General features: G+C 37.2%; 1 protein-coding gene and 1 long non-coding RNA gene across 9 annotated transcripts in view; one reads left to right on the top strand and one right to left on the bottom strand.

Annotated features, from left to right (window-relative positions):
* Window positions 1–26,329, bottom strand: part of NCKAP5 (NCK associated protein 5) — a 1,002,432-nt gene that overhangs the window by 382,006 nt on the left and 594,097 nt on the right. The gene's annotated exons all lie outside the window — the stretch shown is intronic.
* LOC118154612 (uncharacterized) lies at window positions 11,158–16,554 on the top strand. Its single transcript, XR_004744716.3, has 3 exons — window positions 11,158–11,188; window positions 14,526–14,811; window positions 16,272–16,554. It is a non-coding gene; the product is annotated as an uncharacterized LOC118154612 (long non-coding RNA).

The raw sequence follows: 26,329 nt of genomic DNA, 5'->3' as shown, positions 1-26,329 counted from the left end.
CAGAGCCCCAAGGGCTTTGAGCAGACATAGGCAGTGGCCAGGGAGTGGCTACAGCAGACTGTGGGTGAGATCCAGTGCTGTGCTGGCTTCTGGACTATATGAGTCTGTTCTCACACTGCTATAAAAATACCTGAGACTGGGTAATTTATGAAGAAAGGAAGTTTCATTGACTCACAGTTCTGCAGGCTGTACAGAAAGCATGGTTGGGAAGGCCTCAGGAAACTTACAATCATGGTTGAAAGGCAAAGGGGAAGCAAGCACCTTCTTCACATAGTGGAACAGTGAAGAGAGAAAAAGAGAGAGAGAGAGAGAGACCAAAGGAAGAAGTGCTACACATTTTTAAACAATCAGATTTTGTGAGAACTCATTCAGCATCGTGGAACTGCAAGGGGAAACTCTGCCTCCAGGATCCATTTGCCTACCACCAGGTCCTCCTACAACATTAAGAATTATAATTTGACATGAGATTTGATTGGGGACACAGTGCCAAACAATACCAAGATCTGACACAGCACAGTCATGGTGGTGGTAGCCTCTGAGGTGTGCTGGTGTCACTCCACTCCCAGCTTTAGGTGGCTCAGAATAGAGAGAGATACTCTGCATATTTGGGAAAAAGTAAAAGAAGAGAACAAGAGTCTCTGCCTGGGCATACAGAGAATTTTCTTAATCTTGTCCAAGACCATCAAGGTAGTACCTGTAGGAGTCTGAAAGAACCACAGTGTAACTGGGCTTGGGATGCTGCTAAAGAAAATACAGCTTAGATCACAACACCCAAGACCTTTCATGTATCAGAAAAGCCTTCCCCAGAAGGATTGCTACAAATAAGCTGAGACAGTAAAGACTAGAAATGAATACCTAACTCTTCAATGCCCAGACACCAAAGAACACGTAGTAAGATGAACACCACTCAGGAAACCAAATGAACTAAATAAGGAACCAGAAAACAATCTTGGAGAAACAGAGTTATGCGAACTTTCAGACTGAGAATTCAAAATGGCTGCATTGAGGAAACTCAAAGAAATTCAAGATAACACAGAGAAGGAATTCAGAATTATATTAGATAACTTTAGCAAAGAAACTGAAATAATTTAAAAAAATCGAAGACAAAGTCTGGAACTGAAACACGCAATTGGCATACTGAAGAATACCTCAGACTCCTTCAATAGCAGAATTGATCAAGCAGAAGAAAGAATTAGTGAGCCTGAAAACAAGCCATTTGAAAATACAGTCAGTGGGATGGGTGTGGTGGCTCATGCCTGTAATACCAGCACTTTGTGAGGCTGAGGCAGGTAGATCATGAGGTCAAGAGATTGAGACCATCCTGGACAACATGGTGAAACCCCATCTCTACTAAAAATACAAAAATTAGCTGGGTGTGGTGGCATGCACCTGTAGTCCCAGCTACTCAGGAGTCTGAGGCAGGAGAATCGCTTGAGCCTGGGAGGCAGATGTTGTAGTGAGCCAAGATTGTGCCAGTGCACTCCAGCCTGGTGACAGAGTGAGACTCTGTCTCAAAAAAAAAAAAAAAAAAAAAAAAAAAAAGAAAAGAAAAGAAAATATAGTCAGTGGGGAAAAAGAAAAACAAAACAATGAACCACAATTGTGGGATCTAGAAAATAGCCTCAAAAGAACAAATCTAAAGGGTTATTGGCCTTACAGAAGTGGTAGAAAAGATATAGGGGTAGAAAGTTTATTCAAAAGGATAATAACAGATACCTTCCCAAACCTAAAGAAAGATATTAATATCCAATTAAAAGGTGATAGAATACCAAGCAGATTTAACCCAAACAAGACTACCTCAAGGTATTTAATAATCAGACTCTCCAAGGCCAAGGACAAAGAAAGGATCCTAAAAGCAGCAAGAGAAAAGAAACAAGTAACATCCAATAAAGCTCCAATATGCCTGGCAGCACTGTTCAGTGGAAACCTTACAGACCAGGAGAGAGTGACATGCCATATTCAAAGTTCTGAAGGAAAAACACGTTTACCCTAATAGTATATCCATTGAAAATAACATTCAAGCATGAGGAAGAAATAAAGATGTTCCCAGACAAACAAAAGCTGAGGGGTGTCATCAATACCAGACCTGTCCTATAAGAAATGCTAACGAGAGTACTTCAGTCAGAAAGAACATTAATGAGCAACAAATAGTCACCCGAAGGTACAAAACTCAACATTAATAGAAAGCACACAGAAAAACACAGAAAATTATAACCCTGTAACTGTGGTGTATAAACTACTCTTATCCTATATAGAAAGACTAAATGATGAACAAATAAAAAATAATAACAATTTCTCAAGATATAGTACAATATAATGTAAATCAAAAGAAAAAATTTAAAAATGAGGGAAAAAGTTAAGGTGTAAAATTTTTATTAATTTTCTTTTTCCTTGTTTGTTTATGCCAATAGTGTGAAGTTGTTAATCAGGTTAAAGTCGTGGGTTCTAAAATAGTTTGTGCAAGCCCTATGGTAACCTCAAACCAAAAAACATAAAATGAATACACAAAAAAATAAAAAGCAAGAAACTAACTCAGATCACCAGAGAAAATTACTTTCATTACAGGAAGACAGAAAGGAAGTCAGTGTATTTATTTATCTGCACTGTTAGGTTTGTTGCAGCACTGTTTATAACAGCTAAGAATTGGATGGAACCAAAATGTTCATCAACAGATGAATGGATTAAAAAAAGTGGTACATAAACACAATGGAGTACTACTCAGCCATAAAAAAGAATGAGATCCAGTCAGTTGCAACAACATGGATGGAAATGGAGATCATTAAATGAAATAATCCAGGAACAGAAGACAAACATCATGTGGTTTTACTTATCTGTGGCATCTAAAATTCAAAAGAATTGAACTCATTGACATAGAGAGTAGAAGAATGATTACCAGAGGCTGGGAAGGATAGTAGGGAATCGGGAGGGTGGGGATGTCTAACATGGATACAAAAGAAAAGAGAAAGAATAAATAACACCTACTATTTGATAGCTTAACAGAGTGACTGTAGTCAATAACCTGACTGCATATTTAAAAATCACCTGAAGACTGTAACTGCATTGTTTGTAACTCAAAGAATAAATGCTTCAGGAAATGGATCTGTCATTCTTCATGACGTTTTTATTTCACATTGGATGCCTGTATCAAAACATCTCATGTAACCATAAATATTAATACATACACCTACTATGTACCCACACAAATGAAATAATAAAGAAAAATAATACCAAAGGTTAAAAAAAGATCAATAATTAGATCTTTTGCCATGTAGGTAATAGTCATAAGTTCTGAGTATTAGGGCATGACATGTTTTTTCTAAGAACCACCATACAACCCACTATGGATGGGGAACTGGGGAAGGTAGCAAAGACTGCAAAAGTGTCTAACAACATGGAACCCCTCACAGGATTCCAATTTTGGAAAACCTGGGGAGGTTTACACAATTTCAACAAATAAATTCAATGGGCAAGACAGGGATGTGGCCACCAACACCAGGGCACCCATGTGACTAGCTCTGGAGGAGAAGGTTTGAGGGGCTCCAGCATAGGAGTCCTGCCCACATCCTATTTAGGAGGGCCAAGGGGCCCCAGAGAAATTGGAGGACACAGAGTGATAAATTTTCAAGTATTTCAGCAATGGGTGTTAGATCATCTGAACTTCTAGGTAATAAGCCAAATGCAGGTGAAACTGATATCACTGACAAATACATTCAATAATCTAATATAAACTTCAACAGTTGGCCATCAGAGGTAATATTTGAGGCGTTGATATACTGTAGAACAAATCAAGATAACTTCTTCTAGTTTAGTTTAGCTAGTAAACTTTTAAAAGTAAAGATTTATTTGAAGTTATTTGCAAGCAACCATTAGCACATCCATGCAGCTTCAATTTTCTTTTAGGATCAGAGTCCTTGATCTTGAATTTGGAGCAATAACCCAGAAGCCTTAATATCCTTCACAACTAAATGCAACTACAATTACTGCACACTCAATCATCTGGCAAGGTTTGGCCTGACAGGAGATCAGAGGACACGAGATTAGGAACACATTATCCTACTGTCTGTATATAAACACACTAAACTTTTTTTTTTTTTTTTGATACGGAGTTTCACTCTCATTATTCAGGCTGGAGTGCAATGGCCTGATCTCGGCCCACCGCAACCTCCACCTCCTGGGTTCAGGCAATTCTCCTGCCTTGGCCTCCTGAGTAGCTGGGATTACAGGCACACGCCACCATGCCCAGCTAATTTTTTGTTGTATTTTTAGTAGAGACGGGGTTTCACCATGTTGACCAGGATGGTCTCGATCTCTTGCCCTTGTGATCCACCCGCCTCAGCCTCCCAAAGTGCTCGGGTTACAGGCTTGAGCCACTGTGCCTGGCCCACACTAAACTTTTATCTGCAATTATAATGCTATGAGAAAAACCAGCAACACCTCCAGGACCATGTCTGGCCCATGGAGTGCTGAGCCAAAGCCCAGCATCAACATAGGACAAGCCAACATCTGTACTCACTAGAGCCAAGCTTGCCCAGCCATCAGCAGGCTCTGAACATGAGCACTCTAAGCCACATAATTTGCCAGACCAGGAGAAAGTTCTGTGTGGACACTCCACAGGGAAAGTCATTACAATGAAAACTATTCCATAAATATCTTTGCTCTGATGCTTTACAAAAAAAAAAAAAGATTTAAACTATTTAATGATTTTAAAATAATTTATCTAACATTTAATAACTGGGCATTGAGAAAAAAATAGAAAATGTCAGTAAAATTATACATGGAAATAACAGAAATCAATTTGTCAGTGAAACTGTCTTAAAATATATGTGGAAGGAAATATAATGTTACCACTTTCCTAAATAGTTTATTAACTCTGAGACCATGCTATTGAAATTTGGTGGATATTAAATTCAACTGGAACAGGACATTGCAAATATGAAGATGCCAGGGCTCTAGCTCCAGAACTTCTGATTCGGACTCAACAAGCACTCCTTAAATAATTCTGCTGTAGCTTGCCCAGAAATCACACTTCGAAAAACACTGCCCTAAGAGAGATGGGCATTAGAAAACTAACATAATTATTTTAACATATCTATTCATAACAGGGCAATATTACATATTTAATGAACCATAAAGTGAAGCTGTTCATCGTATACATTAACTGAGATTTTTAAAATATTTTAAACATATCCTTCATTTGCAAGATCCTTGATTTGATATTACTTTCTCCAAATGCTGATTTTATATCCTGTGCCACCTTTACTCAGGATTAACATCCTGACCAGAGAGGAAAATATTTAAACCTGTTCATTCATTCAGAAACACATCTAGCATGCCTTATTAACAGGACTGAAAATGGATGAAACTGCTACAACATTCCTCAGCCTTCAACTTCTGTCTGATAAAAACTTATCTGGGAAGGTCTAGCCTGTAACTTCTCCTTTCTCATCCAACTAGACTATCTAATTCTTGTGCTTTCATATTAGGTCAGTGCAAAAGTAATCATGGTTTTTGTCATTGAAAGCAATGGCAAAAACCGCGATTACTTTTGCACTGACCTAACACTTCTCTAGTACTTCTCACCTCCCACACAATGATGCAATTATCTGTGAATGCCATCTACCACAATGGACTACATTTTTTTGAAATCAGAGACATGGCATTATCCGACCTTGGATATGTCCTCAGTGCACTGCTGTGAACAAGGCTGGTATAAAATAAAAGTTTATTGAATTCAATGGAAAATGTGTTTGCTCTTTTTAATTTCAGGATAATTACATAATTCATTATATAGGTATGCAGGTATATTTTAAAAATCTATTTACATTAATCAGTTTGGTTCTGGTAAGAAACTGTTTTCTAAAAGTGAGAGGAAAAATAAAAATGTATCCAACGTATTGCCAACTTTTGAAAGAATAATGAAGGTTAGGACAGAAGGGCATCTTATCTCAGGCATCTAGGCATAACTAGACAGCAATAAGAATGAGTTACATTACAACAGGGAATTGATTTAGATACATTTGAAAGGGGAGGTTGTGCAGAGTTGGGCTGGTCTATATTTCAGACATGCAATATGGGCAGCATTATTGGTTACGTGCAATTTCATTTATTCCTCCAGGCCATGCAAATTAATTAAAAGTTATTGAATTTTCTCCTGGATAATTTCTGGGCTGTTCATTCAAATTTGGAGGAGATAAGAGGTTTGGAATGGCATGAGCACAAGTGATAAATGTTAGCTTATGCAAAAGCAACATCCTAAGAATAGTGATGATTCTATAAAACACCCAAAAGGAGTTTTGCATACTTTGGAAGATGCTTTAATGGACTACACACATATATTACACATGTGGTGACTGTGAACTTCTGAACCAGAGACGGTTTTTGTCTCTCTCTGAGTTGCTTTGGAAGTAAAGTTGGGGAAAGAAAAGGCAAACTCTGTTAAAGTATAAGAAGTACTGAGGACTCAGTATGGCGTCTCTTTCACATACTTCACCTGGAAGTGAAAAATAAGCATGGCTCCTCTCTACAAGAAATCACAAAGCCAGACACTATAATGAACAAGGACTGACTGACTACTTCAGTTATAATTCTGATGATGTTAGTGTCAATAGGAGGAATTTCACAAGTAGTTTTAATTTGTTGCATTAATTGTGAAAATATTCATATCAGAAAACTGATTTCCTATCACCTGTAGAGATTCAAGAAACAGATACTTTGCATGATACATTTACAGAAGAGAAATATGTAAAAATATGCACATATGGTCATTGGTCCAGGGTATATGAATTGGAATTTTCTTTCTTATCTGAGATAGATGAAGTTTAACAGTTCCATTTTAGAAAAGGTTACCTTGTTTCATCTGCCAAATGAACTTCTATAAAATTATATAAGACTAAATATACACCTCAGGAAAAAAGCATCTTGATTAAACATTTGACAAACATACGCAATAGCAAACGTATGCAAGTCTTTTGTTCTATATTGGTTAAAAGTGCAAACACTGACTTTCTAAATAGAACATCCTTAGCCTCACAAGTAAGAAGGAAAGAAACAATGCCCTCATATACATTATTTGTAAAATAAAGGGGATGCTTAAGTTTTGTTAGAAAGATTTTTTTTCTAACAAAAATTCTCAATTAGCATTGTGTCCAGTATAATTTAAATTCTGTCAATGACAAACACACCAAAGAATACCATATTACTGCTATATGATAATGCTATCTTGAATACCATATCATTGATTTGTCCCTATTTTTGTGACATACTTGACAATTTGATTAAATGACCACCTGGTAATTAAATATGGTCAATTTTTATTATGCATGGATTTGACTTAGCTTTTATAATAGAAGACAAGTTCTTAATACAGAAGATAATCATACAACTTAACTTTATGCCAAGCTGTTTTACACCAATTTCCAAGTTTCTGTATGTATTCAACAGCCCAAACACAGTGAAAAGACAAGGTATAGAAAGCACCTAGTCCAAAGTCTGAAAAGTAGAGTGGAAATCCAGAAGTTCCTTGGTGCCTCACTGAGGAGCATTGAGTAGCGACTGGTGAACAATGAAAAGTATGTAGCCTGGGTGGGTGGAGGTATACAGCCAGCCAAGATTTTTTTTCTAGCCTATATGTTAATTGGTTAGAGATGCTCTTCCAAAAGAAAGGTGAGAAGAGAGTAAAACAATTTCTACATGAAACCAAAGAATTCATTTGTGAAAAATGAATAGATTTTTTATTCAAAGTGTCTATGATAGGTCATTGTATCTGACAAACTTAAATCTCTTTTAAAATTGCTCAATATTAAAATGACAAATTTTTAATTCATAATAGGAATAGTTAGCTACTCTCTAAACTGGTCTAGATGTTGTTTGTATGTATGCACACACATGTGTGCTTTCTAAATTTCTCTTAATTGAAGACTAATATTAATGAGAATTAGATGACATTAATGATTCAGCCATGTTTGGACAACTTGTCACTGGCATTATTTAACTGCAACAAAATAGATGAGTGAAAATCAGCATTTCTTTAAAGGTGGTCTTGTCTATTTCATCTTGTGACATTGTTCTTTTGTATTGGAGAAATCCTAGATTGTATACCAATATAAATAACTTTATAGGATTATCAAATATGTCAAAAAACCCTGAAGAATTGCATCTGATAGTTGCAAGGTTATTTTTTTAATGACCTCAAATTAAGGTCCCGAGAGAAACTGGAATTTGCTTCCATATTAACCACACAGGAAGTCCAGTCTTCCAGTGGGTACGGTTTCTCATTTGAGGTCCATCATATCTGGACAAATAATTCTACAGAACCTGGACAATGCTTCTGTGGGGTTCAACATTTTATGTCCCAAATTATTCTGTGAAAAAGAGCAGTTTTCTGTAGAACTAATGTAACTCTAGGCAGAAAAAGAGACTTAGAAGAGTTTAAAAATACCCAAGTTAATTCAGTGCCAAGTACTTATACTCCTGTTTGCCCATCCATAATCACACTCTCCCTTCTTCATAAATTAATAAATTATGCATAGGGTCAAACATGTCCTTGAACTTCTCTAGTACTTACAGACTAAAAAGTACAACTAAACAGAAATAAAATTTGCCTCAAAGTATACTTTAACTCAGGGGTTTCCAATCTTTCGGCTTCCTTGGGCCACAGTGAAGGAAGAAAAAATGTCTTGAACCACACATAAAATACACTAACGCTAACGATAGCTGATGAATTATAAAAAAAATGGCAAGAAAATCTCGTTACATTTTAAGAAAGTTTACAAATTTGTGTTGGGCCATATTCAAAACCATTCTGGGCCACATGTGGCCCAAGGACCACAGGTTAGACAAGCTTGCTCTAATTGTTTCCTAAGAGTTAACATGATTTACCCAGAAAGATTAACTCCCATAACCGTCTCACAGGATGCCGAGCTCAAAGTGAGTACATAATAAACACTTGTCCCTTGCTTTCTCCCAACTGTCATGAGGGCAGAGACTTTGTCTTATACTTTATTCTGTAGCCTAACTCCCTATACTGTTTCCAGTTCAATGCTGAGCACACAGCTTGGAATTCTATAATAGTTTTTTTTTTTTATTGACTAGAAGATAGACTGACTCAATGATACTGATAGTATAGCAATATGCTTAAAATAAAAGGGAAAAAATAAAGGTGTGGTTTCTCACAAATGGAATATGAAATCTTATTAAGGATTCAGATGGTACAAAAGAGAGGGCCCAGAAACAGACCCATATACATCTGAAAACCTGATATTTGATGTAATTGACATTACAGACCAATGGAAAAAAGATAGGCTCCCAAATAAATGGTACTGGTAAATTGTTTATTCATAAATATATAAAAAGATCAATGTTTGTAGTACAGGATTAATATTTTTATGAATCTGAGGTGGTAAATATTCCTTAAGCGGAATCCCAGAAGTACAAATAATGAAGGAAAAGTTTGATAAACACAACTGTATTAAAATAAAATATTCTGTTCATTGAAAGACCCAAATAAAAACATCAAAAATGCAAGCCACAAAGTGAAAGAAGATATAACCAAAAAAGGACTGATATCCCATACATCAACAAGAACCCAGCAAACAACACAAAGAAAATAAAAGAAAAACACATGGATAGGCACCTTAAAGAAGAGTTACTTTAAATAAAGAGCCCATAAACATGTAAAAAGATGTTCTGCTCCATTTAATGTGTAAATTCTAGTAAAACCCACAATGAATATCACGTCACAAACAACTGGCCAAACAATAACTAAGTCTGGCAAATCAAAACTTGGCAGGATGTGGCACTCTGGAAATTTTGAAGCAATCCTGATAGAAGAATAAATTGGTGCAACCATTCTGGAGAGAAATTTGACAAGACCTAGTAGAGTTGAAAATGAGCATGCCAAACAACCCACCAGTTTCACTCCTACTTATTTATATGTCCCTGGAGAAGCTCCTACACATGAGCTCAAGGAGACATGACTAAGAAAGTTCTTAGGGCCAGGTGTGTTGGTGTGCACCTGTAGTCTCAGGACTTTGGGAGGCCGAGGCAAGGAGGCCAAGGCAGGAAGACCACTTGAGCCCAGGAACATAATGAGACCCCATCTCTACAAAAAATGGAAAAGTTAGCTGAGTGTGTTGGTGTACATCTGTAGTTCCACCTACTTGAGAGGCTGAGGCAGGAGGTTTGCCTGAGCCCAGGAGTTCCAGGCTGAAGTGAGCTAAGAAGGTGCCACTTCACCCAATGTGGGAAACAAAGTGAAGCCTTGTAGAAAGATGAAATAAAAGAAAGAAAGAAAAGAAAAAAAAGGAGAGAAAAGAAAAGAAAGGAGAGAAAAGGAGAAAGGAAGAGAAAGATCTTAGCAGCACTGTTTGTAAGAACCACAAAGAAAAGATAAACAACTGAAGATTAATCATACGATAGAACACTGCACAGCACAGAAAAAATGTGCTGTCTCCATGGATAAACCTCACACACAGTGTCGAGGCAGAAAGAGAGGTAAGGAAGAATACATAGTTTGTTGCTAGCTTATAATGCTTTATAAATTGAAAACAATACTATGCATGCACTTGAGACCCACCATGAAAATGTTAAAAAGTCAGAAAATACATAGAATTAAGAGACATTGAATTTAAGGTCAGGTTAACGCTGAGATTGAAAGGAGGAAAATTAGATCAAAGAGAAATACAAAGGTGGTCATAATTCTATTTGTAATATTCCACTTCTTAATCTAAGTGTTGGGAAGACAAGGGTTGTTTCCATTAGTCCCGTCTTATTCATGGGAGATGTATTCCAAGGTGCCAAGCGGATGCCTGAAACAGTGACTAATATGGGACCCTGTGTATACTATGTTTTTCTATATATTCATATTTTTATGATAGTTTAATTTATAAATGAGGCACAGTAAGAGATTAACAATAATAATTACTAATAAACTAGAACTATTATAACATTCTGTAATAGAAGTTATACGACTGTAATATCTCTCTCTAAATATCTTATTGTACCAGACTTACCCTTCTTCTAGTGATGATGTGAGATGATAAAATGCCTTTGCAATGAGATGAAGAGAGGTGAATGACATAGGCATTGTGATGTAGTGTTAGGCCACAATTGACCTTGAACACAAACACTGAAAATACTGGATGCCATTACAGTTGATTTGATAAGCAAGTAGCTCTGCGATGACTAACAGGTGGGTGGCGTCTACAGTGTAGATATGTTGGACAAAGGGATGATTCACGTCTTAGGCAGGATGGAGCAGGAGGATGAGAAATCTCATCACGCTCCTCAGAAGAGTGACATTTAAAACTGATGAGTTGTTTATTTCTAATATTTTACAGTTAATATTTTTGGGCCATGGTTGTCTGTGGTTGTTGTAATCTTGGAAAGTGAAATCACAGATAAGGAGGCATCACTGCATATTAATCTTCATGTGACATGCACAGAAATATTTAATTTTTCAAAATTTCTGCATTCCAAAAAGTTGAATATATTTTAGTTTTGCTGAATTGAAAATTCTAAAATAGCTTTAAATTCTTAAACAAATGACTCAAAAGTAGAGTCCCTCCAATTGAGATTTTTATTGATATTTATTTTTTACTTATTCATTTTGAGACAGGGTCTCTCTCTGTCCCCCTGGCTGGAGTGCAGTTGTGCTATCATGGTTCACTGCAGCCTTGACCTCCTCAGCTCAAGTGATCCTCCCACTTCAGCCTCCCAAGTAGCTGGGACTAAAGGCAAGTGCCACCACACCCAGTTAAGTTTTTTAGTTTTGTAGAGACAGGGTCTCATTATGTGGCCCAGATTGGTTTCAAACTCCTGGGCTCATGCAATTCTCCCATCTTGGCCTCCCAAAGTGCTGGGATTATAGGTGTGAGCCACTGCACCTGGCCCAGATGAAGTTTTAAATTTCACTAAAGAGAAACTACCTAGCTCCTTAGAAATCATTTAAAAACCATATAAGGCAATAGGCAAAGCACTGTCAATTATTTACATGATTTTCGATAAAGAAAAAAGGAATTTCTAGAAAGGAAAAGATCAGCATGAGGTTTATTCAGAAGGGAAGAAACATAAGGGGTTGGGAGAACAGGCTGCACTTTCTGTTGGAGTTTGAGTATCTAAATATCCTTGTACCTGCCTTTCCTGTCGTTGGTTCCATCTCCACAAGCCAAGTAAATTGGCAGGTTGGCTTACCAAAACAACTGATACGAAAAAATATTTCAGAGTGATTTGCCCTTGTTCCCTTCTTTGATCACAGAAACCCACTTAAAAAGCATTATTCTACACATACCTTAGTAAATTCAATGACATTTGTTTCTGGCTGCTTCAGCTACCATGATGACTGCGAACTGTACACTGTCCTCATCACCCAGGCTACTTGCCATGCCTGCTATGTGAACACACGACTTTGTTTTTTCAGTCCCAAGTCCCTTATTCAGGACCAAATTACGAACAGTGCTGTTAGGGACTTTTCAGAAACCTCTGGATAGATGGGTCTCAGCAGCCTCCTGGGGTCCACCTCACAGAATCTGATGCCTGTTCATGCCCAAACTACTGCTTCCTTGTGAGCTTTTAATAGCATCAACATTGCCAAGACTTACAATAATCCTTAAAAGCCTTCCTATGAAGGGAATCCAATTTGTATATGTTTGAAAAAGACAATGAAAGAAAACATGCTGGACTATGAACTCTCAAGGTATTTTTCCTCTGGCTAACAGAAATGAGAAACTTTTGAAAATATCTGCTATCGTTTTTTGCAAATAATGAATGTGACTTTAAACTTGAAAAGCCTCATCTACCCTACCTCCTTCTAATTGCCTGGATGATAATGATGTAAATGCAGTTATAATTACAAATAACTTCAATTCAATTTAATTTTAATTATTTAAAATTTGTAAACACTCCAGAAAAATCTCATTAAGCTGGTTGAACCAGCTTGCTTTCAAGAGGGAACAGGGAGTCAACATTTACAATTATTCATATTACAACATCCATTCACTTACACTAACCATTCTGATTAACCAGTAATCACACTCATTTGGAGCAAGCAGCACTGGCAAAGCTTGTTACAGTTTTTAAAAAATGATTTGCAAAGCTGCATATATAAAATGAAGCCCATATTCAAAAGCAGAACTTTGGCCTGCATGCACATTGAAGAATGGAAAGAAAAATCCTCACAAAATGTGTGCATTAAAAAGCTTTTACTTGTAAAACTGAGGTCTTACAATCCCTAAAGATTCGGGTTCAAGGCTCCTTTGTGTATGAGATAACTGTGGTCTGCATACCTTCCACAGCGCCTCACTGTGGTGTGAGGCTTACGGTCAAAGGAGGACCTAAGTCCGACGCACAAGGCATATCTTTATAATCAAATTGCCCCGTGGTGTAGCAGTGAAAGGAGCACTGGGTTGGACTTGGAGACACCTGGCACATACGATTCACTACTTGTGGAAACTGGGGTGCATCTTCTAGCCTCTCTAAATTGTTTTTCTTAGTAAGATAAGCCAAACCTGAAGAGCTGCTGCACAGACTTTTGGGTGCAATTAAATGTGCCTGGTATATAGAAGGTATGTAGCATATGTAGTCCATTGCATTAAAAAGGCCGAAACAATAAGGGTTAACCTTTGGTTACCGTGTCCATAGTTACTAACATTCTAGTGATTGATAACTGAATATATTTTAACTAAAACCCTAAGTTTTCAGAAGCCATCACCACTGGTTTATAATGGATACTTGTTTGTATCATGTGAAGGCCACATGTGGATAATTTTTAGAATTAACAAAATGTTGTCCTATGTCAGAATTATCTGCACAGTATGAGAGTTTATTAAGCAAATTAAAATTCAACCTAGTAATATACCACTCATTTTACCAGACAGGTTTTCCTCTGTTATTGAAAGTTTAGCACTTCCTATAGATACCTGGAATAGAAATAGAATAACAATTGTTATTACTACTCAGTTTTAAAAAAGCCTTTTCAATTTCTAAGATGGTTTTAATATGCATAGATTCAGCTTGTCCCCGTAACTTGTAGATTTGGTGCCATCACTCATAATGATTAACAGTGTTCGGAGCAGTGTAATCACTGGATAAAGGGAGCAGAGACCTAAGGGCAGGGGTCAGACTTTGAACCCTGTCTTTCTGGTCTCAAATCTCATGCTCTTTTCTGGATTTTGAATTCTCCTGTAAACACACTATGATCAACCAGACCTCCATTTCCATACATCTATAACAGTTAAAAAGAGTAAAGCCTCCATTATCATCTAAAGTGTAAAGAGACATCGGATTTCCAAATGATGGCAACAGGGAGGAATAACTATTATTCTATCAACTAAATGACTGTGTAATCTCTATATCGCTGCAAAAACACTCAATTGAGGTTTTCATTTGGGTGTTTCTTTGTTCTCAAGTTCTGCAAACAGAGCTCTGAAGAATGTGAGCACAGGCAAGCTTTCCAGAGTACACCTAAGCAGTCAGTGGTCATGAGGTGTAAGTGGTAGAATATACTAACTGGTTTATTTCATTTCCCTTAGGAACACATTCATACAGTGAGTCCCAGCCAAGAGACTGCTGGAGATTCCACTCCTGCTCATCTCAGTCACCTAGACGTGCGCTTGTGGCTCCAGGGTTCCAGCATGTGACGGTCACTCAACCTCAATCCCAGGTCATCTTTCCAAAATCTGACCCAGGGAAACTTCACCGTGAACGCTGAACACCAACCATGCCTAATTCCCTGGCCTGGTGCTAAAGCCAAATGATGTATTAACCTGGCCCCGAGAAGTTCCAACAGAATGGGTCAAAGGAGACATTCATAAATAGGTAATTGGCAGTTTGGCCCAGTATACTAAGGCACAATAGATAACACATCCTTTTGAGTTGAAGGGAGGTAGTTATCACCTACGGTGCTGGCCTTTCCCTTTTCTGACCACCCATTGCTCTTCCTGGCAATTCACAATTTAGCACCTACTGGGTTTCTTACAACTCCTCCAATGTTCTTCCTATATCTTTGGTCAAAGTGGCACTTGAGAGGAGAGACTGGGTGTCATTCTTCTCCAGGATTCCCCACAACACTTGGCATGGCCTTAGTTACAAAACCAGGGCTCTACAGAGGCATATCAACTGACTGTGTGCAGAAGACTCAGTGGGTGGGAAGGGCAAAATGCAAAAAAAAAAAAAAAAAAAAAAAGAAAAGAAAAAAATTAGGGAGAAAGCAACCTTGTTGGAAAAGGAATGACTAGGAATGGTATCTTGGTGAGGGAAAAAGAGATAGTTTTTTGTTAGGGGAGTTTATTTAGGTAGGAAAAAAAATGAATAACTTTGGCATGATTTAAAATCTGCATTTCACTGGCTAATATAATCTTTCCTATTTGTAAAATGAAAACCAAGCAAAGATGGTAATACACTTTGTACTAAATCTATTTGGGGAAGGAACAATGATATTTTCTTTCTTTGCTCAACTCAGCCTGGAATATAATACATGAAATTGTAATTCAGAACACATTATCTATGCTGCTATTCATTTTATGAAACATTAGTCTTGGCATATTTTTCCACATTTTTATATCAAAATATGACCCTTAAGATAAAGACATACATTCTCAAGGGAGTTGGTCTACACCAGTTTTGTAAAATGTTGACCAACTATTTGAGTGATGAACTGAACAGAAGGTCACTTACCTTCTTCATTTATCACCCAACAGCCTTTGATGGTTGAAAATGTTTGTTAACCTTTCTTTGTCTCAATTTTATCACCAAAAAGAAAGAGGGATAAAAGTGTTTGCTTTGAAGTATATGCGCGACTTAACACATTTGTGAAATTCTTTGAGATTCTCAGATGGAAGTGCTGTTGGAATCATTAAAATTTAGAGAAACTTAGCAATTTGAATCCTTTAATACTCTAAAGGTAAAGTAATCAGATTAACGGATTTTTTTTTCTTAATCTTGTCAAGAGTATGGGTTGTTCAGGATCAGACGTTTTTCACTTCTTTACTAAAGAAAACTGACTTGAAACGTGGTGAAGAGAAATAAAAGCCAACCTCCTAATTATTCCCTCTGTGTGGTCCTCAGAGACTACTGCTGATCTGGGGTTAAACTTATTCTTTAACTAATTAAACTCGTTTTCTTTAATTAAGCAGCCCTAACGACCTTACTTTATAGACAGCTGGCTTCATTACAATCAGAGTAACTTTCTTATATTGAACACAAGGCAGGTGAGGAAAGATCACAAAGGTCTTAGGAAATTACCTTTATCAGAAATTATTTTTCATCTCATTTGCCAGATGAACATTTAGTTAAAGAGCTGCTATTGAGCAACAGGAAAGGAACGTGGGCTGGAGCAGTCCCAAGATTCAATTGGTCAAAATTAAAGCAGGTGCTGGGCTCTGTAGGTCCTGGGAACCCACGGAGGATGGATGGTTTGCCAGCACTCACAGGATGCCAAACCCAGGCCTGCAACACGTCCTCACGCTGAGCACCTCAAAGCATTAACAGAGACAGGACGTATGGATTAAAGCTCATGAAAAAACAACCGATCATTTATTTTCCAATACACTGTGAATATTTAAAAGAATAAAATCATCTGCTATGTCTGAGGTGATTTAATCATGTTTGAAGGTACTCAGATGTATCTCCCCTAAGTTACTATCAAACATTTTTAAGCATGGGTTCTAGAAAGTGGTAGGCTTTCAAAATGTATATGAAGAATGCTGCATAAATATGGTTAAAAGATAATTTATTGACCTGATTCAATACCCTCAGTTTGTAGATGAGAGGAGTGAGGTCTAGAGAGATTAAATAAAATATCCAAACTCAAAACGGACAGAGTACCAGGAATTATACTAACACTGGGACTATAATAATGAACAAACTGCACTTTCTGTATGCCTACTAGCTGCCTCTCCTTGAATATTTGTGACAAAACATTTGTCATTGGTTGTCATCAGCAGTGCAAGTTAAATTTCTTGGTTTACAAGTTAGAGCTTCAGTAAACCTTGCTTTCACTTTTCATCAATGACAACATAAACACAACATTAAACCAAATCCACCTCTGTCTTCTCTGTGCCATTTACAGTAGTCAAATTAGGAAACCATGAACTATAATCACATAGCAGACCCCCTACCCCAGTCTGGAGCCAGTCCACAACTACCAGGACATTCTGACACCAAAGCCGACAGTGGGTGATGAATGAAGGGACAAAGGGTCGGTTTTCTACCTTTCTAGAAAAGTATATTGAGGTGGAGGAAGGAGATGGGCAAAGGGTATAAAAAATGGAGAGTTTGATGTAAAAAACATGTATATTTAATCTAGGTAGGATAAAAACTCTATTTTCTTCCTTGCATTGATAAACAATGTAGAACATTCAACAAATAGAACAATTACATTAAAATGGTCTCTTTAAAAGGGCAAAAGAAGAGAAAATTCTAAGAAAGCAGTAATTAAAAAGAATGGTAGGGCAAAAAAAATCAAAATCAAAAGAATACTCCTAATGTTTTGGCATGGTCCTTCGGATAGCGTGTGAGAGGGAGAGCTAAAAAACAAAGAAAAGTGGGAGGAAAAAAAGCACAGTCTGGGGGTATATTTTAATTCCCAGTCACCTGAGCTAGAACATTCGGAGTGATAAAACCAAGTACCTACTGCACCACCCGCCCTTCATTTGGTTAGCTGGTAAACCATTCTTCACAGCTCTTTGTCTGCTCAGATCCTTGGAGAGTTTTTATTCAAGAGCAGTCAGGTCTAACTATCATTCCTCCCATAGCTTTAGTTTTCATGATTAGAATAACACTGCCCAGAAAGAAAGATGCTGTCTGCTGGAGGAGGGATTTGACTCCTGGCTGGAAGTTTGCCATCCTTGGCCTCCTTTTATCAAAAATCCTCAAGAAAATCAGTCTTTGGTCGAGTGGCAAATGGTAACTAGTATTCTAGGGATGTGCTTGCTATCTACTGGTGAACTATCCTAATCACTGTTCTATTTCCAGACTCTTGATTTTACAATTAAATGTTTCCTTCTGAAATATAGCTTGGCTACAGACATGCAATTTAAATTGTATGACTTTGCAAAGTGACCTTCAAAAAAAATCCAAAGGTTAACTTTCTTTACTCTCTGAATCCTACTGTGCCACGCATGGCCATGCAAATCAGCACTAGTCTAATCTGTTTCCCTTACCATTTCTACTGTCTTTGGCTAATTTCCATTTTCCTTTTTCAAGTTGAAGTTGCTTACAGGGTAAGATTTCAAAGCAAGCTCCGGTTCTTGGTGTCTCTGCATAACTTTGGTTTTAGTTACTAAGGAAACACTTCTTTGCTGTGCTGCTCTATAAATCCTTTAATTCTCCCTTTCCCTAATTCTTAAGTAATCCATTTAAACTGCAAAAGCAAATACGATGAGAGCATTTCATCAAATACATAGCATAAAACCCAGTAAATAAGAAACCATATATAATTTAACCTCAAAATTTCATATTAATTGCCATTAGAAATTCAAATTCAAATACTCTATGCAGGATAAATAGATGAATAGATGCAGTATATAATGAATGAAGCCAAAACACATTCCATAATCCTGTGGTGTTTATCTGTATCAAGGAAGATGGCAAAGGCAAGTCAGAGGCTGGTACAAAATTTAAGGCTAAAAGTATCTGAGCTTGCAAGAAAAAGCAGGAGGTGTCTAATTATACACTAATTCTAAAATGCTTTGTTCCAGAATATTTACCCAGAAACTCAATTATTCCTTCCACAAATATTGATGGAGATCACACCTTGTTTAATGAAGTATTAGCAGTATGATTACATGTTACCTTCCCACCTCAGTAGGGAGAGAATCTGTAAGGAAATACCATAGAACAAAGCCAAATATGCTAAGGATTAAAGAAAGGCACAACATTTTATGAAAGATCTATCAGAGAGGGGTTTATTGCTGGCTGAGGTGTTGGAGAAGCTCTAATGTAGAGATGGACATTCCTGTGGGGCCCTGTTAGCACTGCACCATGCCAAGAGAGAGCCCGGGAGAAGAACATGCATTCCAAGGAAGAGCGTGAGCATGTGGTGTGCCCCTAAGTGTTTACAGAATGTCAAGCTGGTCAATGTCCTAGGGGAGGTAGTTGGAGTGAAGTCGCAACCAGGCCAAGGAATTTGAGTTCTGAACTTAATCCACTGACGATGAAGAGAATTTAAGGAGCTTTTAGTAGGGTTAGAAATATTAAAAAGTGCAAAAAGGAAATTCAAAACTAGAAAGTAAAGCATCCTCACGAGGTAGAATGACATATGCCCACGCTTATTAAATCCAGTTGGGATTTCCTTGGCAATCAGATGTCCAGGATGCGAGGGTTCGTTGTTCGGGAAAATCCTGAGTCACAGGCTGACACTTGTTAGAGCTTTGACCTGTAAGCGGGTGGGTATTATTGCTCCATCAAACGAAAGGAAAACCCTGATGAAAAGTGGCTACAGAACATACCAACAAAAATACCAAGTTTACACATTTCTGTAGAAGGCCTCACGGTTGTCTATTGATCTACCTCTTGAAAGTCTATTTTGGACTTTCCACATTTTCCTGACTCAGCTTTTATAATTCAAGTAATTAAATGGAGAGAAAGGAGTGAGGAATCGTGTTATCACAAAAGACCAATATAGAGAAAGGCATTGTTCCCTAAGAGTCCTGAGTTGATACTAAAATCAGGGCATATACTAGTATACTAACCTAAGAGTCAAGGGAGAACTGTAGTCCAATCAGCCAGAAGGGAATCTGAATGAATCATCAAAAAAAAAAAAAAAAGAATGGAAAACAGATATCAAAGGTGATACACAGAGCCAAGAATTAGGGTGCCTGGAAAAGAAGTAGGAAGGAGCTAAGAATGGAGAGTTAGCTCTAGTTTTAAGTAACATCCAGAAGCAGTTCATTTTTATCTTAAAGTATGGAATGAAATAGGTCAGCCACCTTGAAAAGGCTACAAGATGGTGTGCTGTAAGATACCAGCTTAGATAAAGATAAATGAATATCTGGAAAGAATAGATACTATGAAAGAATAAATAAGCTATTTTGGATAGATTCCATAAAAAATTACTAATGTCAAAATAAAGCAATATAGCAATATAGACATAATGGCTGTAGCTAATTTAAGCTCTGAAATGCACACAGAGGATGAAATGAGAATGTCGGGCAACATTTGCTGCATTATTTAGTCATTCTACTAGTTATTTTCTCTCCACATCTCATTATAATAGCCAGATGCAGAGCTGTAGGAAAACATGACTCCCAGCAATGGCACCTGTCCTTTTGGTGAGTAATTCAAAAGTACAACTGGTCTTTTTGGAGAGATTTCTGAATTTTCCAGCTGTCCAGGCTGCTCCTGAGGTTTGCCTCCCTCCCTTAGAGGGTGTTTATTTTATCATGAGCTTTAATTATGGGAACAATAAATGCTGTCTTCTTAAAAGTACTTGCATCAGTTATTAAAAGAATATTATGAGAGAGGGAGAGGCAGGCACTCATCCCTGTGCTGATGCTTCCATCCGTCCCTCCTCTCCCTATTTTCCTATGTTACCTACAAGCAGATGACTCTTGAATCCCCAACATTAACTTGTAGTTCAGGCAGAAAGTTGCATGACTGAATACTCTGATGTGGATTCTTTTGTCTGTACCACTGTCTCTATGGCCTGCTCAACTGAAATATTTGTTTGTTTTATGCCTATCCAGAGCATCGCTATTCCTTAGTGTCCAGGTCAATTCTGGCTTCTTCATGAAAACTTCCCGTAAAGCCATATCTTCTTTCTAAATTCCAACATTCCTCATTCCTTTTTAAAAAATTTACCTTTCCTTACAATCCTACATATTATTAGTTTTAAATGATCTTATTATATATTTCCATGTTTTCCTATTGTTCTCCATTGTACCCAAAATGATCTATAATAGTTATTCAATAATACTTACTAATAAATTCTAAAATTTCTTCTTTAAAATATTAGGGGTCGAGTTTTTAAAAAGCTGATTTGCTTCTCTTACTGCAAAATCTTAGTGTCTATCTTTACTAATTTTCATTTTCAGAAAAGACTTGTGCCAATTACATATGAAATGATATAAGTCTATATGCAGGACTGTGCTAAATATGACCATGATAAAGGCTACATGGGCTTCTTTTAGTCTTTAAATCAGCAAGTATTTATTAAACACATATTATCAATGACAAGTAGGAAATCTTTTCCTTGGATTTTTTTTACAAGTACTATATGGGAGTGCACATTTGACACCATGATAACTTTTCTGAAGACAGATCTCTCAGGCAATTTTGTTTGAAAATTTTTATCAATTACACTTAGATCTGTAGCTCCAAAGTTGAAGCACACAACCATGTTCTGTTGTATTCCACATCATTTTATTGTGATTTGAAGATATTGTGTGTGCATGTGTTTTTAAAAAACAAATTCAATGGTTTGTGGCAACTGTGAATTGATCAAGGGTAGTGGCACTATTTTTCCAAAAGCATGTACTCACTTCATTGCTCTGTCACATTTTGGTCATTCATGCAGTGTTTCAAACTTTTTCATTATTAGTACATCTGCTATGGTAATCTGTGATCAGTGATCTCTGACATGTCACGGTTTTGGAACTCCACAAATCGTGCCCATATAAGATGGCTAATTTAATCAATAAATGTATGCTCTGGCTGCTCCACCAACTGGTCTTTCCTTGATTCCTCTATCTCCCTCTCCTAAGGCCTCCCAATTAATTGAGACACAACAATATTAAAATCAGGTCAATTAATAACCCTACAATTGTCTCTAGGTCTTCAAGTGAAAAGAAGAGTCACAGAATTCTCACTTTAAATCAATAGGTAGAAATAATTGTTCTTAGTGAGGAAGGGCATGCTGAAAGCCAAGACAGGCTGAAAGCTAGGCCTCTTGCACCAAATAAGTAGCCAAATTGTGAATGCAAAGGAAAAACACTTGAAGGAAATTAGAACACAGGAATGGCAAGGAAGCAAAACAGCCTTATCACTGATAGGGAGAAAGTTTGAGTGATCAAAGCAGTTACAATATTCCCTTAAGCCAAAGCCTAACCTAGAACAAGATCTTAACTCTCTTCAATTCTATGAAGGCTGAGATAGGTGAAGAAGTTTCAGAAGAAATGTTTGAAGCTAGCAAAGGGTAGTTTATGAGGTTTGAGGAAAGAAGTCACCACTATACCATGAAAATGCAAGGTGAAGCACCAAGTGCTTTAGGTAAAGATGAAAAGTGACAGCAAGTTATTCAGAAGATCTAGCTCAAATAATAGATAAGGATGACTATCTAAACAATAGATTCTTCATGTAGATGCTGATAGAAGATGCCAGCTAGGACTTTCATAGCTAGGGAGGTGAAGTCAAAGCCTGGCTTTAAAGGGTCAAAGGACAGGCTGACTGCCTTGTTTGTTAGGGTCTAATGCAATGTGACGTTACGTCAAAGCCAGTGCTCATTTACCATTCTGAAAATCATAGGGCCCTTAAGAATTAGGCTAAATCTGCTCTGCCTGTGGCTCTATAAATAGAACAACAAAGCCTACGTAATGGCACATCTGTTTACATAATAGTTTACTAAATATTTTAAACCCAGTATTGAGACCTACTACTTAGAAAAAAGAAATCACCTTGTACAAGGTGATTAAAATTGTTTTCATGTCTGCTAACACAGGTGATTAAAATTGTTTTCATGCCTGCTAACATAGGTGATTTCATGCCTGTACAGGTGGTTAAAATGATACAAGGTGATTAAAATTGTACAAGGTGATTAAAATCACTTTCATGCCTGCTAACACAACATCCATTCTGTAGCCCATGCCTGGACCATGGAGTTGTCTCAATTCTCACACCTTATTATTTAAGAAACACATTTTATAAGGCTATAGCTGCCACAGATAGTGATTCTTCTGATTGATCTGAGCAAAGTAAATTGAAATCCTTCTGGAAATGATCACCACTCTACATGCCATGATGAACATTTGTGACTTACGGGATGAGGTCAAAATATCGATATGAACAGGAGTTTGGAAGAAGTTTTTTCCAGTTCTCATGAATGACTTTGAGGGATACAAACCTTCAGTGGTATAAGTAACTACAGATGTGGTAGAAATAGCAAGAAACTTAGAAATGAAGCCTGAAGATAATTGCTGCAATCTCATAATAAAACATGAACAGAGAAGTTACTTCTTATGAGTGAACAAAGAAAGTAGTTTCTTAGGATGGAATATACTACTGCAAAGATACTGTGTAGACTGTAGAAGAGACAACAAGAGATTAATAATACCACATAAACTTAGTTGATAAAGCAGCAGCAGAGTTTGAAAGGACTGACTCAAATTTTGAAAAATGTTCTACTGTGGATAAAATGCTATCAAACAGCCTTGCTTGCTATAGAGAAATATTTTATAAAAGGAAGAGTCAATTGATAGAGCAAACTTCATTGATGAATTTGTTGAATCACGCTAAAGAATACAACCTCCCTCAACTTTCAGCAACCACCACCCTGATCAGTCAGCAGCCGTCAACATTGAGGCAAGACTTTCCACCAGTAAAAAGACTGTGATATGCTGAAGGCTCAGATGATTGTTAGCATTTTTTAGCAATAAAATATTTTTAAATTAAAGTATGTACATTGGGTCATTATAGTGGCTCATGCCAGTATCACAGCACTTTGGGAGGCTGAGCTGGGTGGATCGCTTGAGCCCAGGAGTCTGAGACCAGCCTGAAAGTGGGACCCTATCTCTACAAAAATTACAAAAATTAGCAAGGCCTGGTGACACACACCTGTGGTCCCAGTTACTCGGGAGGCTGAGGTGAGAGGATCGCTTCAGCCCAGGAGGTTGAGGCTGCAGTGAGCTGCAATCATGGCATTGCCACTCCAGCCTGGGTGACAGAGTGAGATGCTATCTCAGAAAAAGAAAAAAAAAGGTATGTACATTTTTAAAAGACATAATGCTATTGTGCTTTTAATAGACTATAGTATAGTGCAAACCTAACTTTTATATTCATGGGGAAACACAAAAATTCACATTACTTGCTTTACTATGATATATACTTTATTGAGGTAGTCTGGAATATCTCCAAGGTATGTCTGCACCAGGAATGATTGTTTTACTTTGACCGAATGACAGTTTCTTTAGAATAAAATGTGATAGAGGAAAGAGAAAGCTTCCTTACCCACGAAATCAGCTGAATTCATCTGGTGACTAACATGATGGCAGATATTGCAGCCAGAGAACTCTAAGCTTTCAGGACAAACAGTGGGATGCCAAGATCAAGTTAACTCCAAATAAATGCATAAGAAAATATATTTGTTCTTTCTAACACTTCAGTGGGACTAGGAAAATCATCTCAAGAGCTGAACTTTTAAAGCTATTTTAGATAGACATATTTAATAGCATAAATTTTTTAAATCTTACTGACAAATTCTTTTATAACTCTATCACACACAAAAGTAGCCAGTGTGAAGTGTTTTGGGTAAGAAAAATATCAAACTTCTACAAAAGACCCTTTTGGGGAAAAGTTCCATACTAAAAGAGTCCCAGACAATATACCCATCATGACACATTCCTTCAGAGCTAAAAAACAGCTTACACAAAATTTCAGATATCACCAAGTGCAAACACTGCCAAAGAAAAAGTGTTTCATGTCAATATATTTTATAGCTGTGTGTTTATGTGTACATTTTATGGACTAGGTTGATCAAAATATGAGGCTGCCTTCCCTCCCGTTTTCCAGCTGTCCCTGAAAGCCACTTCACTGCCAACTATAATCCTTGTCCCCTTTTTATTTAAATGTCATCAAGAATCTGAAGTAGTAAACTTGAATGGAGATTTCAACGGTGGGCCGATTTTCCTTTCTTAGGAGCTATGAAGATAAATGTATACACAGGGGTAAAGAATATAAGCTTTGCCCAAGATGTGCACTGGGCAGAATAAAGAAATGTCTCTCTTTTCTTAGAAGGGAAGTGAAGATTTATGAGGAGGCAGAATATTGGGCAGCCTTCTGAATATCTTATAATTTTTTTGTGACATGATCTTCCCCTAGTGGGCTTCATCATTCAGGCTTCTCTCTTCTACTCACTGGATTCTGAGCCTGCTTATAAGTCTTCTGATGAATTCATCCTCTGCAAGCCATGGGAACTGCCTGCATTCTTGCCTATGAAACTGGAACTAAATAGAAGAAACACATCGAGAATGAGATGTGTTTCTTCTACAAAGAGAAAAAGCAGTTTCCATGTCCATGAATCCCAAAATACTAAAAAACACTGTTTATCTTTTAAAAATTTGTTTCATTACTAGACTGTAGAGAAATTAGATTTTACATGGGATTCAATTCAAATTTCAATGCATTTGGGCAAAGGATTTAGAGTATTACATAAACTTAGTTGACAAAAGTGGCAGAGTTAGAGGACTGACTTCCTTGAAAGAAGTTCTATTCTAGGTAAAATGCTGTCAAACAGCATTGTATGCTATAGAGAAATCTGCCACTGACAAGGCATGAATGCTAGGTACTGTCCTGTAGGCATTTGCAAATATTATCTCATTTAATCCTCAAAACTTACATTAAAGCTTTTTTCTGCATTTCATCTGGGTGATAAAATCATATGCATAATAAACTCCTGTGACATGTGTTTACCTATGTAACAAACCTTCACAAGTACAACCAAACCTAAGAGTTAAAGAAAAAAAAAGAAAGAAAACTGAGATTCAAAGAAAGGGAGTAATCCTGTACCCAAGGCTCAGAACCAGATCAATAGCAGAGCTAGGACTTGAACTCGGGTTTTAAACATTAACAGAGGCAAGAACCAGATGAACACACTGTCTGGTGGAACCATCAAACTTCCTCTTTGGGTTTGTTGAGGAAAATAAAAATGAAGGAGGATAAAAAGATAGATACAGTTTCAGAAGAGAGAGACAGATCATAATCGATCATAAGCTTTCTTAGAGAACTGAGCTTTTGCCAGTAGTACCTGGTGGCTACTGGGCTACTATGGCTATCCCATCTTAGTTCACTTGAGCCCCTCACCACCTTCTAAACACCTTTCTCTGTTCCCCAAACACTAGGTTTCATTTAAAACTGACAGTGCAACATGCCCACAATTTTTTTGGTAAGTTCAAATGAAAAAATATATATCTTCAGTCATGCTTGCTATGCAGAATATTATTCAAATCTCTTGCTATACCTTTGTTTTCTGAAATTTCTCTGATGATGAGTATCAAAGATAAAATATAAATAATCCTAGAGATGTAACAAGCCAAGTGTTATCTATTACCCTAGATGCCACGCTCCTATAAGGAATTATAATGGCTACAGTAATATGTTTAAAATAAATTAAATGTTCAACATCAAC

This window comes from Callithrix jacchus, chromosome 6 (genome assembly GCF_049354715.1).
Source record: "Callithrix jacchus isolate 240 chromosome 6, calJac240_pri, whole genome shotgun sequence".
In the NCBI taxonomy this organism is placed as follows: Eukaryota; Metazoa; Chordata; class Mammalia; order Primates; family Cebidae; genus Callithrix; species Callithrix jacchus.
Note: the sequence above shows the minus strand (reverse complement) of the source record. Positions and strands in the feature narration are given on the sequence as shown.